Source organism: Strigops habroptila, chromosome 7 (genome assembly GCF_004027225.2).
Source record: "Strigops habroptila isolate Jane chromosome 7, bStrHab1.2.pri, whole genome shotgun sequence".
Lineage (NCBI taxonomy): Eukaryota > Metazoa > Chordata > Aves > Psittaciformes > Psittacidae > Strigops > Strigops habroptila.
In genome coordinates this window covers 68,950,599-68,965,139 of record NC_044283.2, presented here as the reverse complement: position 1 = coordinate 68,965,139, position 14,541 = coordinate 68,950,599, and the positions used below count along the sequence as shown (strand labels likewise).

The 14,541-nt window shown below is 36.5% G+C and overlaps 1 long non-coding RNA gene across 1 annotated transcript; it reads left to right on the top strand.

Annotated features, from left to right (window-relative positions):
* Positions 1–739: 739 nt before the first annotated feature.
* LOC115610993 lies at positions 740–10,778 on the top strand. The gene is made up of 3 exons (XR_003992420.1): positions 740–937; positions 3,248–3,390; positions 10,664–10,778. It is a non-coding gene; the product is annotated as an uncharacterized LOC115610993 (long non-coding RNA).
* The last annotated feature ends 3,763 nt before the right edge of the window (positions 10,779–14,541 follow it).

Below are 14,541 nucleotides of genomic sequence, written 5' to 3'. Positions count from 1 at the left end.
TGCCACGAAAACTACAAGATCACAGACAGTACTACTATACTTAGGAAGAAAAAGGGAAGGGGTAGGAAAGTGTGTGCTCTCCCCTGCAATTTCTTTCCATATCAGAACTAAGGCATCTCTGCAGGACAGTAAAAGAAAGCTCAACATTTTTCTGCTGAGCTGTACATGTCAATGACTACGAGCAGCGCGTAAGCTGTCAAGGCTATAAATCCAGCACTTCTCATGTTTTAAAGGGAAGCACCACCTATTCACATTTTGTTTCCAAGGTGATAGATATGAAAAGTATCAAAGCTTTCAACTAAACAAATCAGGGTATGGTTGTGTAATGCTATGTAAGTGGCTCAGGTAAGTAACAAATCTTTTAGTGACATTCAAAAGATTTCTATCAGAGGCAAGACTGTAGTTTCAAGAGTTCAGGTTTCTGCTTTGCTTGAGCTCTGCAGGTTAAAATGTTTCAATGCATTGTTAAAGGTAGCTTAGATGCTGCACCAAAGGAGAAGTTACAATGCTAAACAATGCTGACTGCCCCGGGTGCTTGCTGCATGTGTGGCAGCATGGGCTTGATTTCTGTTTTCTATTGTTTTGACCTTCTGAATGAAATGAAATTTTTATAGTGAAAGTATTTACGTTTCACGTAATCTTGCTTCATGCCATTCGGGTAAAATTAGCACCAAATAGTATAAACACACAGGAGGGTCACATCTTTCTGGCTTAGTCTGTGTCTGATTATAGTGTAAGCATTCTCGGTTACAGTAGCTACTTCTGTATTTGCATTAGTCATCACCTCAATAAATAGAACTGCTGTCATGTAGAAAATATCTTCAACATTCTATAAAAATTATAAATTTAACTTTACAGGTGATGTAGAAAAGCGTTCATAATCTTATAATGCACACAAAGGACATGTAGCACAGACTGTTGAAACTAGGATTTTCAGGTATGTCTGCCTAATATTAAGCAATTTAGGGTCAGATTTTTCAGATGAGGTGAGTATCTACAGCTTTTACTGAATAACAAAATGCCTCCATTGGACTAAGACTATCCAGGGAAATTGAAACTGAAACACACTTATGGAAATACCTCATTTCTTCAGAAATACGTATATTTTCAGAGTATTTTTTATGACATGTAGGCAGAGCTCCCAGCTTTCTTACAAAAGCAAATCTCTGTAAGTAGGATGTTCATTAGGTACACAAATATGTCTTGTTCCTAATATCCATTTTGTAAATATGTCCCAAGAAACAGAATAAAGGTTGAGGTGCCTTGATAAATATATATAGTAAAAGGCATAGACACATCAGGACAGAAAGACATATGGCAATATACATGAAGGACCTTACTTGACAAAAGAAATGAATGGCATATGTAGTTTAGAAACCTGAGTAGGGACAGTTTAGATGAAGATGAAGGATAGGCAAATTAAAACCTAAAAATCACTTAAAATTGGTATAGACCTCCTAGGCAAGATTTACAAAGAAAAAAGGAAGATAAGGAAAGCCTATAAAAAAGGATAGATCATTAATCATTGGAAATTCAATTAGTTAATATTGACTGGGCTGGCAATTATGGAATTGATAAGAAAGCATACCTCTTCCTGGAGGTAATACAGGACTCTTTTCTGATCCATTTTGCAGAGTATTCAGTGAAAGTATAGTCTATTTTGTACTTACTCCTAATATTGATGGGAAATAAGACAAGGATGATAAATAAGATAAAAGTTGAAAGTCATCTAAAGTCTAGCGATCACAATGTCATCAGAACTTCAAATGCCTTTGAGGTTATAATGTGAAAGGCAATATCTCAAAATCACTGGACTTTAAAATATAAATAAATAAAATAGTGAGTGAATGTGGAATGAGTCAAAAAAAAAAAAAAAGGTTGATTAAAATCAATTTCAGTTTCGGGAATTTAGTATGAAAAACTAGCTAGAGAGCACAGAAAGCAGCCCTGAGAGCTGGCCCTCAAGAGACCTTGTTTCATGAGAAACTGCTGGATTTTTATTCTCCTGGTTGGTGGATATCGGGTGTATTTTAGAAACAATTTGTGTGGGCTCTTGGGAAATATACCAGCCATACAATCCTTTTTCATGGAAACCTTGTCTGTTGCTTCAGAAGACCTTGTTTGCTTACAATGATGCTTGAAAACAAGATGTTTCAGTTCGAAGGGGGCAGATTACAATAAAGAATTATACTTCTAGAAAAACAGGAGCAAAAAGAGGCATTCACTGAAATCACTAATTGCTTTGCAGACATTCCTGTTAGAATAGGATTAACTTTATGTTCTCAGAAACAACACTGCAACCCTCCTGAGTTAAATGAAATAAACAGGTTAAGAAGAGTGAAAGTTGTAAGCTTATCATATCACTAAAGTCAATAGGGGCTTCTCTTAAAAAAAATGTATCATCTCATAGACAGGGAAGGCTGATGTTTGTCAGGGCTTGGCTAGATTAAAAACAGTGTTTGCTGCGATCTTTTTCATTACCTTAATGGCTTTGGTATCCTTCACTGGTCTTAGTAATAGCTACTGCTCAGGAATGTGCAATCTGCCAGACTGCAGGTAGCAGACTCAAAATTTTGGTTTTTTTTAGTACAAAACACTTGTAATATGCAAAGACATTTTTCTTCCTACTTTTTAAGGCAATACTTCCCAGTGTTTCAATCTGCGTATAACCAATAGCTCAGTGGTTAAAGTACTTTCCTGAACCACTGGAAAACTGGGCTCTATTTCACTAGTGTGGATGAAAGAATTGAACTCCAAGGCCTCATGTTTTGAGTGAGTGAATGAATACTTGGATCACTGGGCTACTGAATAAAAATAATGAGGATTCATTTTCAGAGTTTCAAGAAATTCTGTGAAAGCAGCTTTATCCTTCTTACGAGGTGTTTGAAATTAAAATTAACTTTCAAGCAATATGAATGTTTTATATAACGTGTTTTTCCTGGTTATGGTTATGTTTAGGAAACAATAAATATATAGCAATTTATTAAAACCAGTTGTCCCAGCATCCCTGCCCTCCTCCCATCCTCCACTTTTTCTTTTTTGGGGGTGGGGGGGAAGATAGTTAGTTTTGGGTTTTTGACTCCACTGTTGAAGGGAAAAATCAATTAATCCTCTAATTTTAATGATTAAAAGTGGGATGGCAAGCCACTGCTCTGGAGAACATGAAATGGAGTGAAAGTATGCTAATATTTTTAGCTGTGCCTTTATCTTCTGAATATTTAAAGCATGTTGTTTCTTTGCATTTAAGGCAACTGCAAGTTTTGTTAGCAAGGTGGTAACAGTAGAGTGTGATTGTTTCGTGGACCAAAAGCTTCCTGCTGTGATCCCTGTTCTTATTTCATAATGACTGAACCTGGGACTTTGACCTCTTAACCTACAGTGGCAGCTGAGGTAATCTTTGTAAATTACATTAACTTCAGATCCTGTGTTTTACATTAATGTATTACATATCTCAAGAATTTAATGTACACATGTCTCAAGAAGTTTACTTTACAGAAGTTTGACAAGGCAATTCTAAATAAAAAGTTATTGGGGAGGAGCAGTTCAGGTATAGAGCTCAGGGAACAAACAACTAATCATATTTCGTTACAGTACACTGAAGTTTAAAGAGATATCAATTACTATTAGACACTGTCAAAACAGCCAAGATATTCTTAATAGCATTAGGAACATTTTAGGTTTCATGTCTAGTGAACAATAACCTTAAAATCTTTGTCTGGAGCTGGTAAAATAAAATCTGAAAAACATCTTGCATTTCTTGAGTAGTTTGGGTAATGAATTGCCCAGGATTATTTATTATAAAACTCAGTGTTGGTGTTTTGGGTTTTTTTTCCTTCAGAAAGATTACTTTCTTTTTTCTTATAATGTGATTCTACAGTTTCAACTGAATTGCAAAATACTCCATGATCCATGAAGTAGGCAGTACCATCCAGCAAGTATCGACTTTCATCAACAACTATTATAACAGTAATGTAGGTAATACTTCAGTGGTGTTATATGAAAATGCTGTATATGAAATATTTCATAATAACAAAAGGATGAGTAAAGGAGCAAGTGGAATTGTTACAGCAGCTAGACAAGCAGCTAGAGAGTATTCAAGTATAAGTAGGACCACAGACTGAAGACTTGAAGAGACTGCTGTAAGCAAAGTAAGGAAAGGATTCCTGTAAGAATATAAACATGAGCAAGAGGGGAGTTCTGTGAAAAGTCGCTGCTTTAAAACCATTTGCCGTGCTGTTGCAATTACACTTAAGAGGCTTTCCATAAGAAAGAATCTGCAGTCAGTCAAGCTGAGATTGTTCCTTTGGGTTGAAGGACCTAGACTTGCTCTCTACAAATTGATTTATGAAAATAAGATAAATACATTAGGCCTGTTGTTTGGGGGGACCAAATGCATGGTAATAGCTAGAGGTATACTCAGCTAGTGATGTCTTGGCTAGAGACATACATCTCCAAATCTTTCTCTTCATTGATCTGTGGTGAGACCACAAATACGAGAGCAGTAGCCATGGCATTAGGTGAGTGAATCTCTTACTTAGAGTTAGAGGCAGAGTTTTCAATCAGATTAAACTGTCTCAGAAACATAGAGAGTCAAGTGAAACTACTGTGTGTGCACTTTGATGTGTCACTATCATATTCATGTTTTACTATTTTACTAAATTAAGTTCAAAAATAGATTTGAACATGTTTATATAATACTGTGATATTGTTTGCAGTTAAGGTTTGCAGGTTTTGCTGAATACTGCAAATTTATGATGCATTTCACTGCTGTGATTCTGAGACTCCTTTTCTAGAAGTGTTATAGAGAGAACTCTCTGGTTTGATGGAGAATATGGTCATTCACTGGCTAGAAGTTTTTGCCAGTACAAGCAGAAGTACACAAAAATACGACTGGTAGAGGAAAAAACTAACTAAATCTAAGATTTGGCGTAAGGCTTTCATAGGCAATCCCATCAATGCTTAGGCTATTGAACCTTGAAAAGAGTCAGGGTTCATAAGCCAAAGTTCCTGTGAAAGATGGTATGCCCAAAACAATACATGCAGCTGTGCTGATAGTCGTACAGCCACATCAGCTTTGTAGCCAGGATAATATCTTTTTTCCAATCTTACTGCTGAAGAACTTGGTAGAAAAATATATATAGTTTTCATTCTCTGAGCCTGCAAAAAAGGATGGACAGAAAGAAGGAAAAAAAATAACAAATGGAATGGTTACATCAGAGAAACTTTTCAATGATTCTGGCTTTGGTTAGTCGCATGACTATTTTATAACCATTTATCACATGAAATTAATTTTGCAAATTAATCTGTGGTACTACAGAATATGGATTATCTCAATTATGGAAATGTGGTTTCCATTAGTAGTCCATTATTATACCATCCCACTTACAACTTTATAGTAAGAAGTGCAGGGCATAACTTTCACTGATATCACACCCAAAATTGCTTGTTCTGCTGCACATCATTTTACAGAAGCTGTTAGTTGCACCTGCTTAGAACTTATACTGCAAATTTAAATAATATTTCAAAGGGAGATATACTTAATGTCTGGAAAAATTATTAATGTCTAGAAATTATTTATTGATAGTGTCTAGATGCTATGGTGATAGGCCTCTCAAAAAGGCTTATATAATTATAATGGTGAACTTTGGTGCAAGATATGACAGTACTATTATTTCTCACTGTATGTCAGGGAAAATTAACTATTTACTTTGGATAAACTGGCTCTGTTTGTTTTCAGGTATGGACTCCTAGTAGGACCTTCCTCAGCGCCTTTAGTTCTCTCTTTCATGGTTTAATCACAAGTCTATGCTCTTTTCTCCAGCCAGGGCATGCCCACACAGGTGAATGCAATACTGTGCAGCTATACTGAAAAGTGATTATGGGAAACAGTAAAAAATAGAAAAGCATATTAGCCTTGCTAAGCACGATGGGTTGAGACAACTATTGTGCTTCCAGTCCCTGAGCTAGCTACTATTGGACTAGTGCAGCATTGTGCTGTGAGCACAAATTACAGTTTCTGGGAGGATAAGAAAGGGCTGGAGTTAGTATCTTTTCGTTTAGACCAAGTGACTGTGATCAGGAAATAAAGTCATAGAGCTTTAGCTGCTGCAGTATCAGCCAGTGCTGTGCAGATTTATCAAAGATCTGAGTCTTTTAGTAGATTTCCATGTTTCACCCAATACTGCACATTCTTTCACATTCTTCAGCAGCCATGGAGGCTTCTTCACACTGACTTTTTTTATTTTTTTGTGGAACTGTGTGTCCCAGGTTCACAAAATGTTGACTGTAACAGCTTAAAAGAGCCAAAATTACAGTCACTTAAACACCCATTTTCGGTGCTTATTTTAAAGAGATCATATGGCTTCTCAAAAACATGCATAAAGGCAGCAGGGACTATATTTTCAGCTGTGGACAAGGCATGATGGTCGTTTTAAGAACCTACATTTGAGAAAGTAGTCCCAGGCACCAGAGCAATGCCAGTCATCTTTACAGCAGGCAATTAACATGTGTGACTCTGGAATCCTCTCTGGGTTTATGTGATAAAACACCATGAGGTTGATTTGACTGCTTTTCCTCTGCAAAATGTAGCTTTCCTTTGATTCTGAGGAAAGTCCTAGCTCTGTTTGATTATAAGGTCCTGCACAAATCCTCAGGAGAGGTAAGCAGAGGTCCCTGTATGTTGGGTCTGTCATAACTTTCTTATAACAGCTCTATTATGGATAATTCCCGCGAAGTCAGCTGTAAAGCTCAGCAGGTCCCCTCCTGATATCCTTCACATTTGGATAATTAACTGAGCTGTTTGAACAAGAGAAACTTTATAATGTTCAGCAGTGGGAGTCTTGGAGCTGATCAGCTTTACCTTCATCAGCACTTGTCATTTTAACACTTGAAGGGTAATGTTTCAGGATAAATATAATCTTCAGCAGGAAAATAAAAGATTTTAAATGTACAGAAATATAAAGGCTTCAATAAATTTGTTATGCAGACTGTAATACTCCTTGTGCTGTGTTCCTCATGTACTCTGTGCTGCTGTCTGAGAAGGATTTATTCAACCTTGCATCTGTATGAAAAAGGCTTTACTTCATTGCAAAGGAAAAACAAGTAAGGAATCCTCACAGAAACCCATCCTTGACATCCTGAGAAATAGTATGCATGAAACCTTCGTGCTGATCACAGCAGTCTTGTCCAGACAAAACTTCATTTGTTTAGAAACAGTAAAATGAATTAGGTTCTTATTTTATGTTCAATTCATCTGGTAGTTAAAAATGATCCAAGTACCAAGCCTTTCTGTGCAGCTCAAAGGAGCAAAGTTGTCAGTTTCTACTGAAATTCAGGGCAACATTTTTTAGGCATTAGGCAACAATTTCTACAGAAATTTCAGACTATTTGACATATATTTATTATCCAACTGCCACAAAGACTGTTCATAATTAAGAAGGGTTTGTAAATCATGGTGTGTCTTTTAATGTCCTGAAAGATGATTGCAGTAAATATTTATTAATTATAGTGAGATGTTATTGTTTTGATGTCTAAATGTAACTGGAATAAGAGATATGTCTTAAAATATAATAGAAGCAACATATTCATAGTGGTTAGAAATACCCACATTTCTTGAAGCAGTTTAATCTAATTTTAATGGCATACAGTGGAACTACAAAAAAAAGTTTTCAAAGGTCTGTTCATTATTCTTAAGTTTCTGGATGCATGGAGGTCTAAAGAACATAAATATAATCTGACAGAATACTCCAAGAAAAAAAAAAAAAACCCAAAAAATTCTCTATACCGATGTCTGCTATTATATCCTGGTTATGAACACTTCCATGCATGAATCTGGAAGAATAGGCATTGATTCCCGGGAGGTTCATACTGATGAGATTAAGATGCACTATGCTGAGGTCAGGTTACTGTTTGCCTTCTGAAGAGAATTGTTCAGCATTTTTTTCTGGGTTGTTTTTTTTCCCCCCTCTAGCTTGGATAAGAGCAAGCACAATAAATATTGTGTTATATGAGAATGACTGATAGCAGATAGCCTGTTGTTATAAGCTGTTCTTACCACAAAATAGACTGCTTTCTATAAGATAAGTAGAATGCCTTTTCAGTTAAAGAGGTGCCAGTTTCTGTAGGTCTTTACACTCCTCTGAGATGCTAACCTATTCTTTAGCAATACAAGCAGTGTCTAGGCTTGTTAGCATAGCCTCCCATGGTAATATTTCTTTATCCTAATATAGTGTAAGAATATGTAGTATAATAAGTCATTCAGCAACCAGGTTAACTTAAATATTTTATTAAGACAGGGGCCATTAGACTGTAGCTGCAGTTAGATAAAACAAAATTCAGTGTTAACGATATCAGGATTTTCTCTGACACTTTTCTCATTGCTTTACATATTTTTTCGTAATACTTAAGAAATATTTATCTTGAGTGTCACTGATCTCTTTCTTATAAATGCCTTGTGCTTGAATTGTCCCTGCAATGCACAACTCTACAAACCAAAAATTAATATAATGGAAGGCTTTAATCACCTACTAGAGCTCATATAAGCCAATATTATAACACATTTATGCATGAACAACTAATAACTAATAATTGAAAGAAATTACATGCAACTGTAGAAACCATTTCTTAATTGTTACTCATTAAAATAAATTATGGTATATTATCCCAATTACAATGCTGAAAATAGAATTTAGCAGCAGTTGTTCTGTCACTTTACCTTTCATTTTAGCTTTTATGGCAGTTATGTTTGGAAAATAATTTGTCCTAATCAGATGGTGTTACACTTTACCAGTTAGTAGCTACACCTTCTTGCAAGCATATCCTCAGAGAGGCATTGGGTTAAGCATTAAAACTTACACTCATTAGAGCTAATTGAATGTTATTGGAGTGAACATGAAGAGTTGTTGCTGTGGTTCAAATACAGAAATCTATAGATTCTTATAACTGCACAGCTATCTACCGCCTTATTTCTTGTAGGCCATACAGTATTATTCTAGCGAGCTGATGTTAAAAAATTGATTGAACCTAGAAGTAAGCTAAATAGCAAATACTTTGTTATTACCATGCAGGTTCTGCTCATTCAGTGAATGTGACTTTTGCAGTAACACCTAAAGCACTGAGTATAAAACTGCATGGAACTTTCAAAATGCTATGTAGTCACCCATATGCTCTGTGTAAATGTTGCTTTTACTGTAAGGTCAGCTACTGGGAACCTCAGTACTGCTCTTGAGCACTGGCAACTGGTTGCCACCCGTGGAATTAGGGACACCCAGCACTAAACTGTATAGGACCCAAAGGAGGAGAGCAAGCCAGGAACAGTTTGAGTATCTGTAATTTCCAAAAACTACAGGTCCTCAATGTTTTCATGATTTGGCCTGTTTAATGTGAAGGATTAGTTGTTTGCTTGAATTCATTAATCCACACTGACTCCAAAATAAACCAAGTTCTAGGTATCTTGCAATCCAGTCACAAGTTAACACCTCCCTTGTCTTTGTTGCTACAACCGATATCTTTGGTGCCAACACCAGACCCACACAGGAAAAATCCTATTTCATTTTAACCTAAAATGAAATTAATCATTTCAATCGTTATTTATATTTCAAGACTAATATTATTTCCTCTTTCTCATGGTTTCATACTTGCCTTATATGGATTAATTCTACTGTCTCAAGTTGGCTCTGTAAAGGTTAAATATAGCTTAAGGTAGGAAGACATCTACAGTATGCAGTGGAATTAGTGAATTTCCTTGAAGTGACATCAAACTGATCTGACAACAAATATGACTGAAAATCTTGCTAAGTTTATGGATATGCTTCTCCTTTAATAAACTTATTTATGTTTCTAAAATAATATTTGACATCTACAGGAATGGCTATTAAATTGTTATAATGGGTTTCCAGAACAGCTGCTGGGTAGGTGGAGTTGTGGATGTTGAAAGATTGCTGTCCTCTGCTCCCTTTTGCCATGATCTCTGCTTATTGTAGGCATGATTGCACTAACTTTGGCCTGCAAAGTATTGACTTTTGGGGCTAATAACAAATGTTTTCCTCTTTTCACCTCAGCTTGAAAGGTTTGTTTCATTTCATCTGTAAAAGAATGTGTGTCCTTCAGGAATGTGTGGCATACAAATAATTAATGCTTGTCAAGGGAGGGAAAAGGAGAAAGAGGACTAATCCAGTGCACATTTAAAATGAAAATGGGAGTCAGACATTTGGATTAGGTCCAGGAAACATGGAAGTTACAAAATAATTTCTATATTCAGTGACATTGTAAACTAGGATCTCTCTTGTCTTGTTTCTGCTTTCTCTGGAGGAGGGTGTACTACATAACTGAACAAGTATTTTTTGTAAGTTGAACTTTAGAGACTTTATAGAACAGAATCTCTATCTTGTTGCTTATTGTTTCTCTTAGGGGTTGCTACAAAAGAAAGAAAAATCCTTTCTATCAGGAACTCTGCAATTTAAGTTATCTCCTTTCATCCATGCTAATATTTTAAAGAGTGAAATAAAAAGTAGACAAAAAGATCTGATACCATTAGGTGAAATCTCTCAATCTCTGTTTTACTTGTTTTTTCCTGGGGTGAAGGGGCAGGGGGTTAAGGTCATTGTGGTTTGGTTTGTTTATTTTAAAAGCTATTAAATTTTTATTTTGCTTGTGTTCCGTACAGATTACTGAGACTGAAAAGTTAAGAAGCCTGGAAAGAAAAGGAGGACGCTGCAGAAATACAGGCAACAAAGAGACAGAAGAAATGAAGGGAAATGGAGAGATATACACTAAGAAGATGAGGTAAGAAAAGTGTCATGAATGCATCTATGTGGGTGTGAATTACTAAAACACTTCCCTCTCTTTTCTCAAAATTACCTGCAAACTTTCTGTTACATGAATACATGCAACCACTGAAAGTTAGGAATTATCAAAATGAAGAGTTAAGGTTGATCTTCAGCTTCACCATCCCTGCTGCCTAAGCTCTTCAATTACACTGTGTCTGGGTAATTATTCCTACAAGTTTGCTACATTTTCTAATGCATTGAATGGTGTAAAGATCACAGGATGGTTACCGTTCATGATCCTGAATGAAGAAGATCCTAAATCATATTCAGCTGTGAGTTTTCGTGACTTCCGTTACTGTATAAAATCCATACCTATTCATTTTTACATTGCTATTCCTATTCTTAAAGGACGGTTTGAGTCTCAGAGTGATTTGGGCTTGGAGTGGGAGATTTCCACTAGTTTTAAATATCTGACCTGAGACATACATGATCTGAATTTTTAGGCATGCCAGGTCCTGCTAATAACCTTTTAGCCACATCTGGTTTTCTGGACAGTTAGGTCTCTTGTCTTATCTGTTGGAGGGACAGACAACAGTTGTTTGAGTAGAAAATGCAATATAAACAGCCAATATATCCTCCTCCTACATCTGGTCATAGTCCAGCTGCTGAGCACATAAACTTTTCCCAATTATAAATGCCGCCCTCCACCCTGTGGTTTATACCAAAGGGTGACTTGGGCTTTACATTGCCTCAGTGGCTGGTTTTGTTGCTTGTCCAAGCAGCCACATACAAGTTACTGTAAATAAGGCTTTTGCTGTATAGGAGTTTTCTCTCTTCTTGTCCTCTTTTGCTGAGAAGTTGCCTGCTTCTCCAAGAGTGGAAGTAGCTGATGTTAGGTCCTCAGATCTCAAATAACTGGCTATTGAGCTTGGCTCATGCCATTTTTGCAAAGTAGTACTTTAAGTTGTCTTTCATGTATGCAGGATATAAATATTTTTTACTTAGTTCTAGCTATTGGTCTTCGCATCTTTAGGAAACCAGACCTCACACCTTTGAAGTGGAGTACCATAAAAGGAGGAGTATGAAGTAGCCACTAGAGGAAAAGTGTGATTTAAATTAATTCCCTGAACCACAGAATAACTGTATGACTCAGAGAAGGCATTTTATAGACACACACACACTAAAATTTTTCAGTATTCTACTTAGTTGCTATTTAACCAGAAGTTAATCCTCTCCTTGTCTTGATAACTATGCTCAGTGTACCAGTCCAATACTGAATTCTTCTAGCTCACCACACTCAATGTGCTGTTTCTTCATGTGTCCCACTCAGGTCAAAGATGAAAATAACTGTTTTTCATTACATTGGCAAGTTGTCCTTCAGTTCCCAGGGAGAATGGAAGTGTGATTCCAGCTTAATGAGTAAGGAATTTTTTACATTTCTAGTTATTGCTAATTGAATGTGTTATATTAATGGACACATTCCAGTACAAAGAAAAACAGGATTTCCAGTCCAGGAGTCATATAGTAAAATGTGTTTTAAAATTCCTTGTTACTCATTACCAGATTGAATTGCTGCAGAAATGAGATTGAACAGATATCTGTAACCTTATCCTCAATCCTGTCTCTATATAGCCTGTACAGCGCTAAACCAAACATTCAAAATACCAGTTTTAAAGCTAGAATTTGCTTTGGTAGACAACATTATATTGCAAGTAGCATGTCCTACAGCAGTTAAGTGGCAATCTCAGCATGTTTCTCATGGTCCTTGTGTTCGCAGCTGTTGGGTTTAAAGAGAAGAAAATGTTAGACCTCCTCTTTGTGATTTTTATTGCTGCTAGAGGAACATCCCATTTCTGTCAGACAGTTGACATTTGTTTAGATAGATAACCAGACTGGAGAAAGTAAACTGATGGGTTTTCCTTCCTTTTCATATGTATTGCTGCCATATTTCCTGTGTAACCAGTCGATACTTGGTCAAGTTATGATTAGGAAGGAGAAAAGATTCTGTGACACCAGGAGCTTATTAAAGCAAGAACTTGGTCAGCTCCCATCAAGGGAACTGCACGGTATTACTAATCCGTAGATACTGCAGAAAGGGACCAGAATTCTTATGGAAAACATCTGTCTATTTGATTAAAAAGGACAGCTAGTTGGGGCAGTACAAGCATTGGAAACATGGTGCAGTATAACTCAAATCTTACCGTGGCTTTAAACTAGTATTAAAGTAAATCTAAAATGCATTTTCTTTAAATTCACCTGCTGTCTGTCAAAATAAAACCCCACAACACGGCTTTGATATTATGTTGGTGCCACTTTTCCATATCCCTTTGCCACTGGAGCTGGCAGAGATTGTAATTTCATACTAATGCCATCAACATTTCCCCTTCAATAATAGCGAGATTCTGGTTGTTACAGTACACCGAGTTCACATTGTGAGCCCTTCTGTAGGTAGGTTCTGCCATCTTCCACAGAAACAGGAGTGTAGCTTTCTTCCCCTTTTACTGCATGTTCTTTTTGTACAGGTGCTTTGCCACAGACAAATCTTCCTGCCGCTATTTAGCAGAGCCTGTTTCTAGACGAATCCCTTTTTTTCTTTAAATGATGTGCTAGGGGAAAGGTAAGCACACGAAAAAGAAAGTCAAACTCCCTTCTAATCTTACTGCAATAGACCTTTAATGGCTTTTATCATTTCAATACTGGAAAACCAATGTTAATATTAGAGTAACCTGAGTTTAACCTCACAACACTACTGTAAGGGGCAAATATATCATTATCTTCATTTACCAGTGGTAGCCTGAAGCACAGATAGATTTTTTTTGTGTCTGGCCCAAGGTCATGTAGAAATCCTGTAACAGAAGTGTAATTAGATGCAAGATCTTCTGAGTTCTAGTCTAATACTTATTAGCTATCCTTTCTATGCCATTAATGGTAATTGAAGGCATTTATACTTACCTAGGAGAACACTAGCCTAAAGAAATGGTTTTTTTCCAGGCATGGCAGAATAGAATCTTGTACTTTCTGTGATAGCTTCTCTTGGCCTTAGCACACAGCTAGCTAAACTTGTCTGGGTTTGAATTCAGTAATAAAAAGATCAAAGAGGTTGCAAAGGGAAATTCTGCTCACTGCAGTGCTGGTACAATTAGCATTGTGAGGTTCCGGCTTGCTGTTGCTTCAGTGTTCTGAGTCACATACGTTCTGTTTAAAAGTAGAGAGGAATTCTCTTCCTCCTAATTTCAATTGCTGGCCTTTCAAGTCCATTTTAGAAATAAAAAGTTAAGTTGGTTATCAGTCGTCTATGCATCAACAATAACAGAAGTATGTATATGGTATTTACTCTAGCCAGCTAATCTCCTGGGCCACAACAGGTAAAATTATTTCTTGCTCTTCTGAAATCTAGGAAAGAAGAGAAATAAGAGAACCCAGATTAGTCAGACTGTCATAAAGATATGGTGATAGATGAAGTCAAACAGGAGGTTCGTCATTCTTTTGCCATTGTTTTTTATTGCCATTATTATTTGTGTGTCTGTTTTCTGTATCAGAGCAATGCTTTCAAGGTGTCTGCACTACCAGAATTGACACTCCTCCAACTTACTTCATTTATTTTGCAATATGCAGTTACTTCCATGAGGTAAATAAAGGACTGAACTACAACTATCAAAGCTCATATATAAGTTTTCAGTGCTTACACTTTTGATACCTGTATTCTCCATAAAAATGCAAATTTCATGTGCCCAAGATACAGATAGCGACTGCAGAGATGTTGCAAAAGGAATCA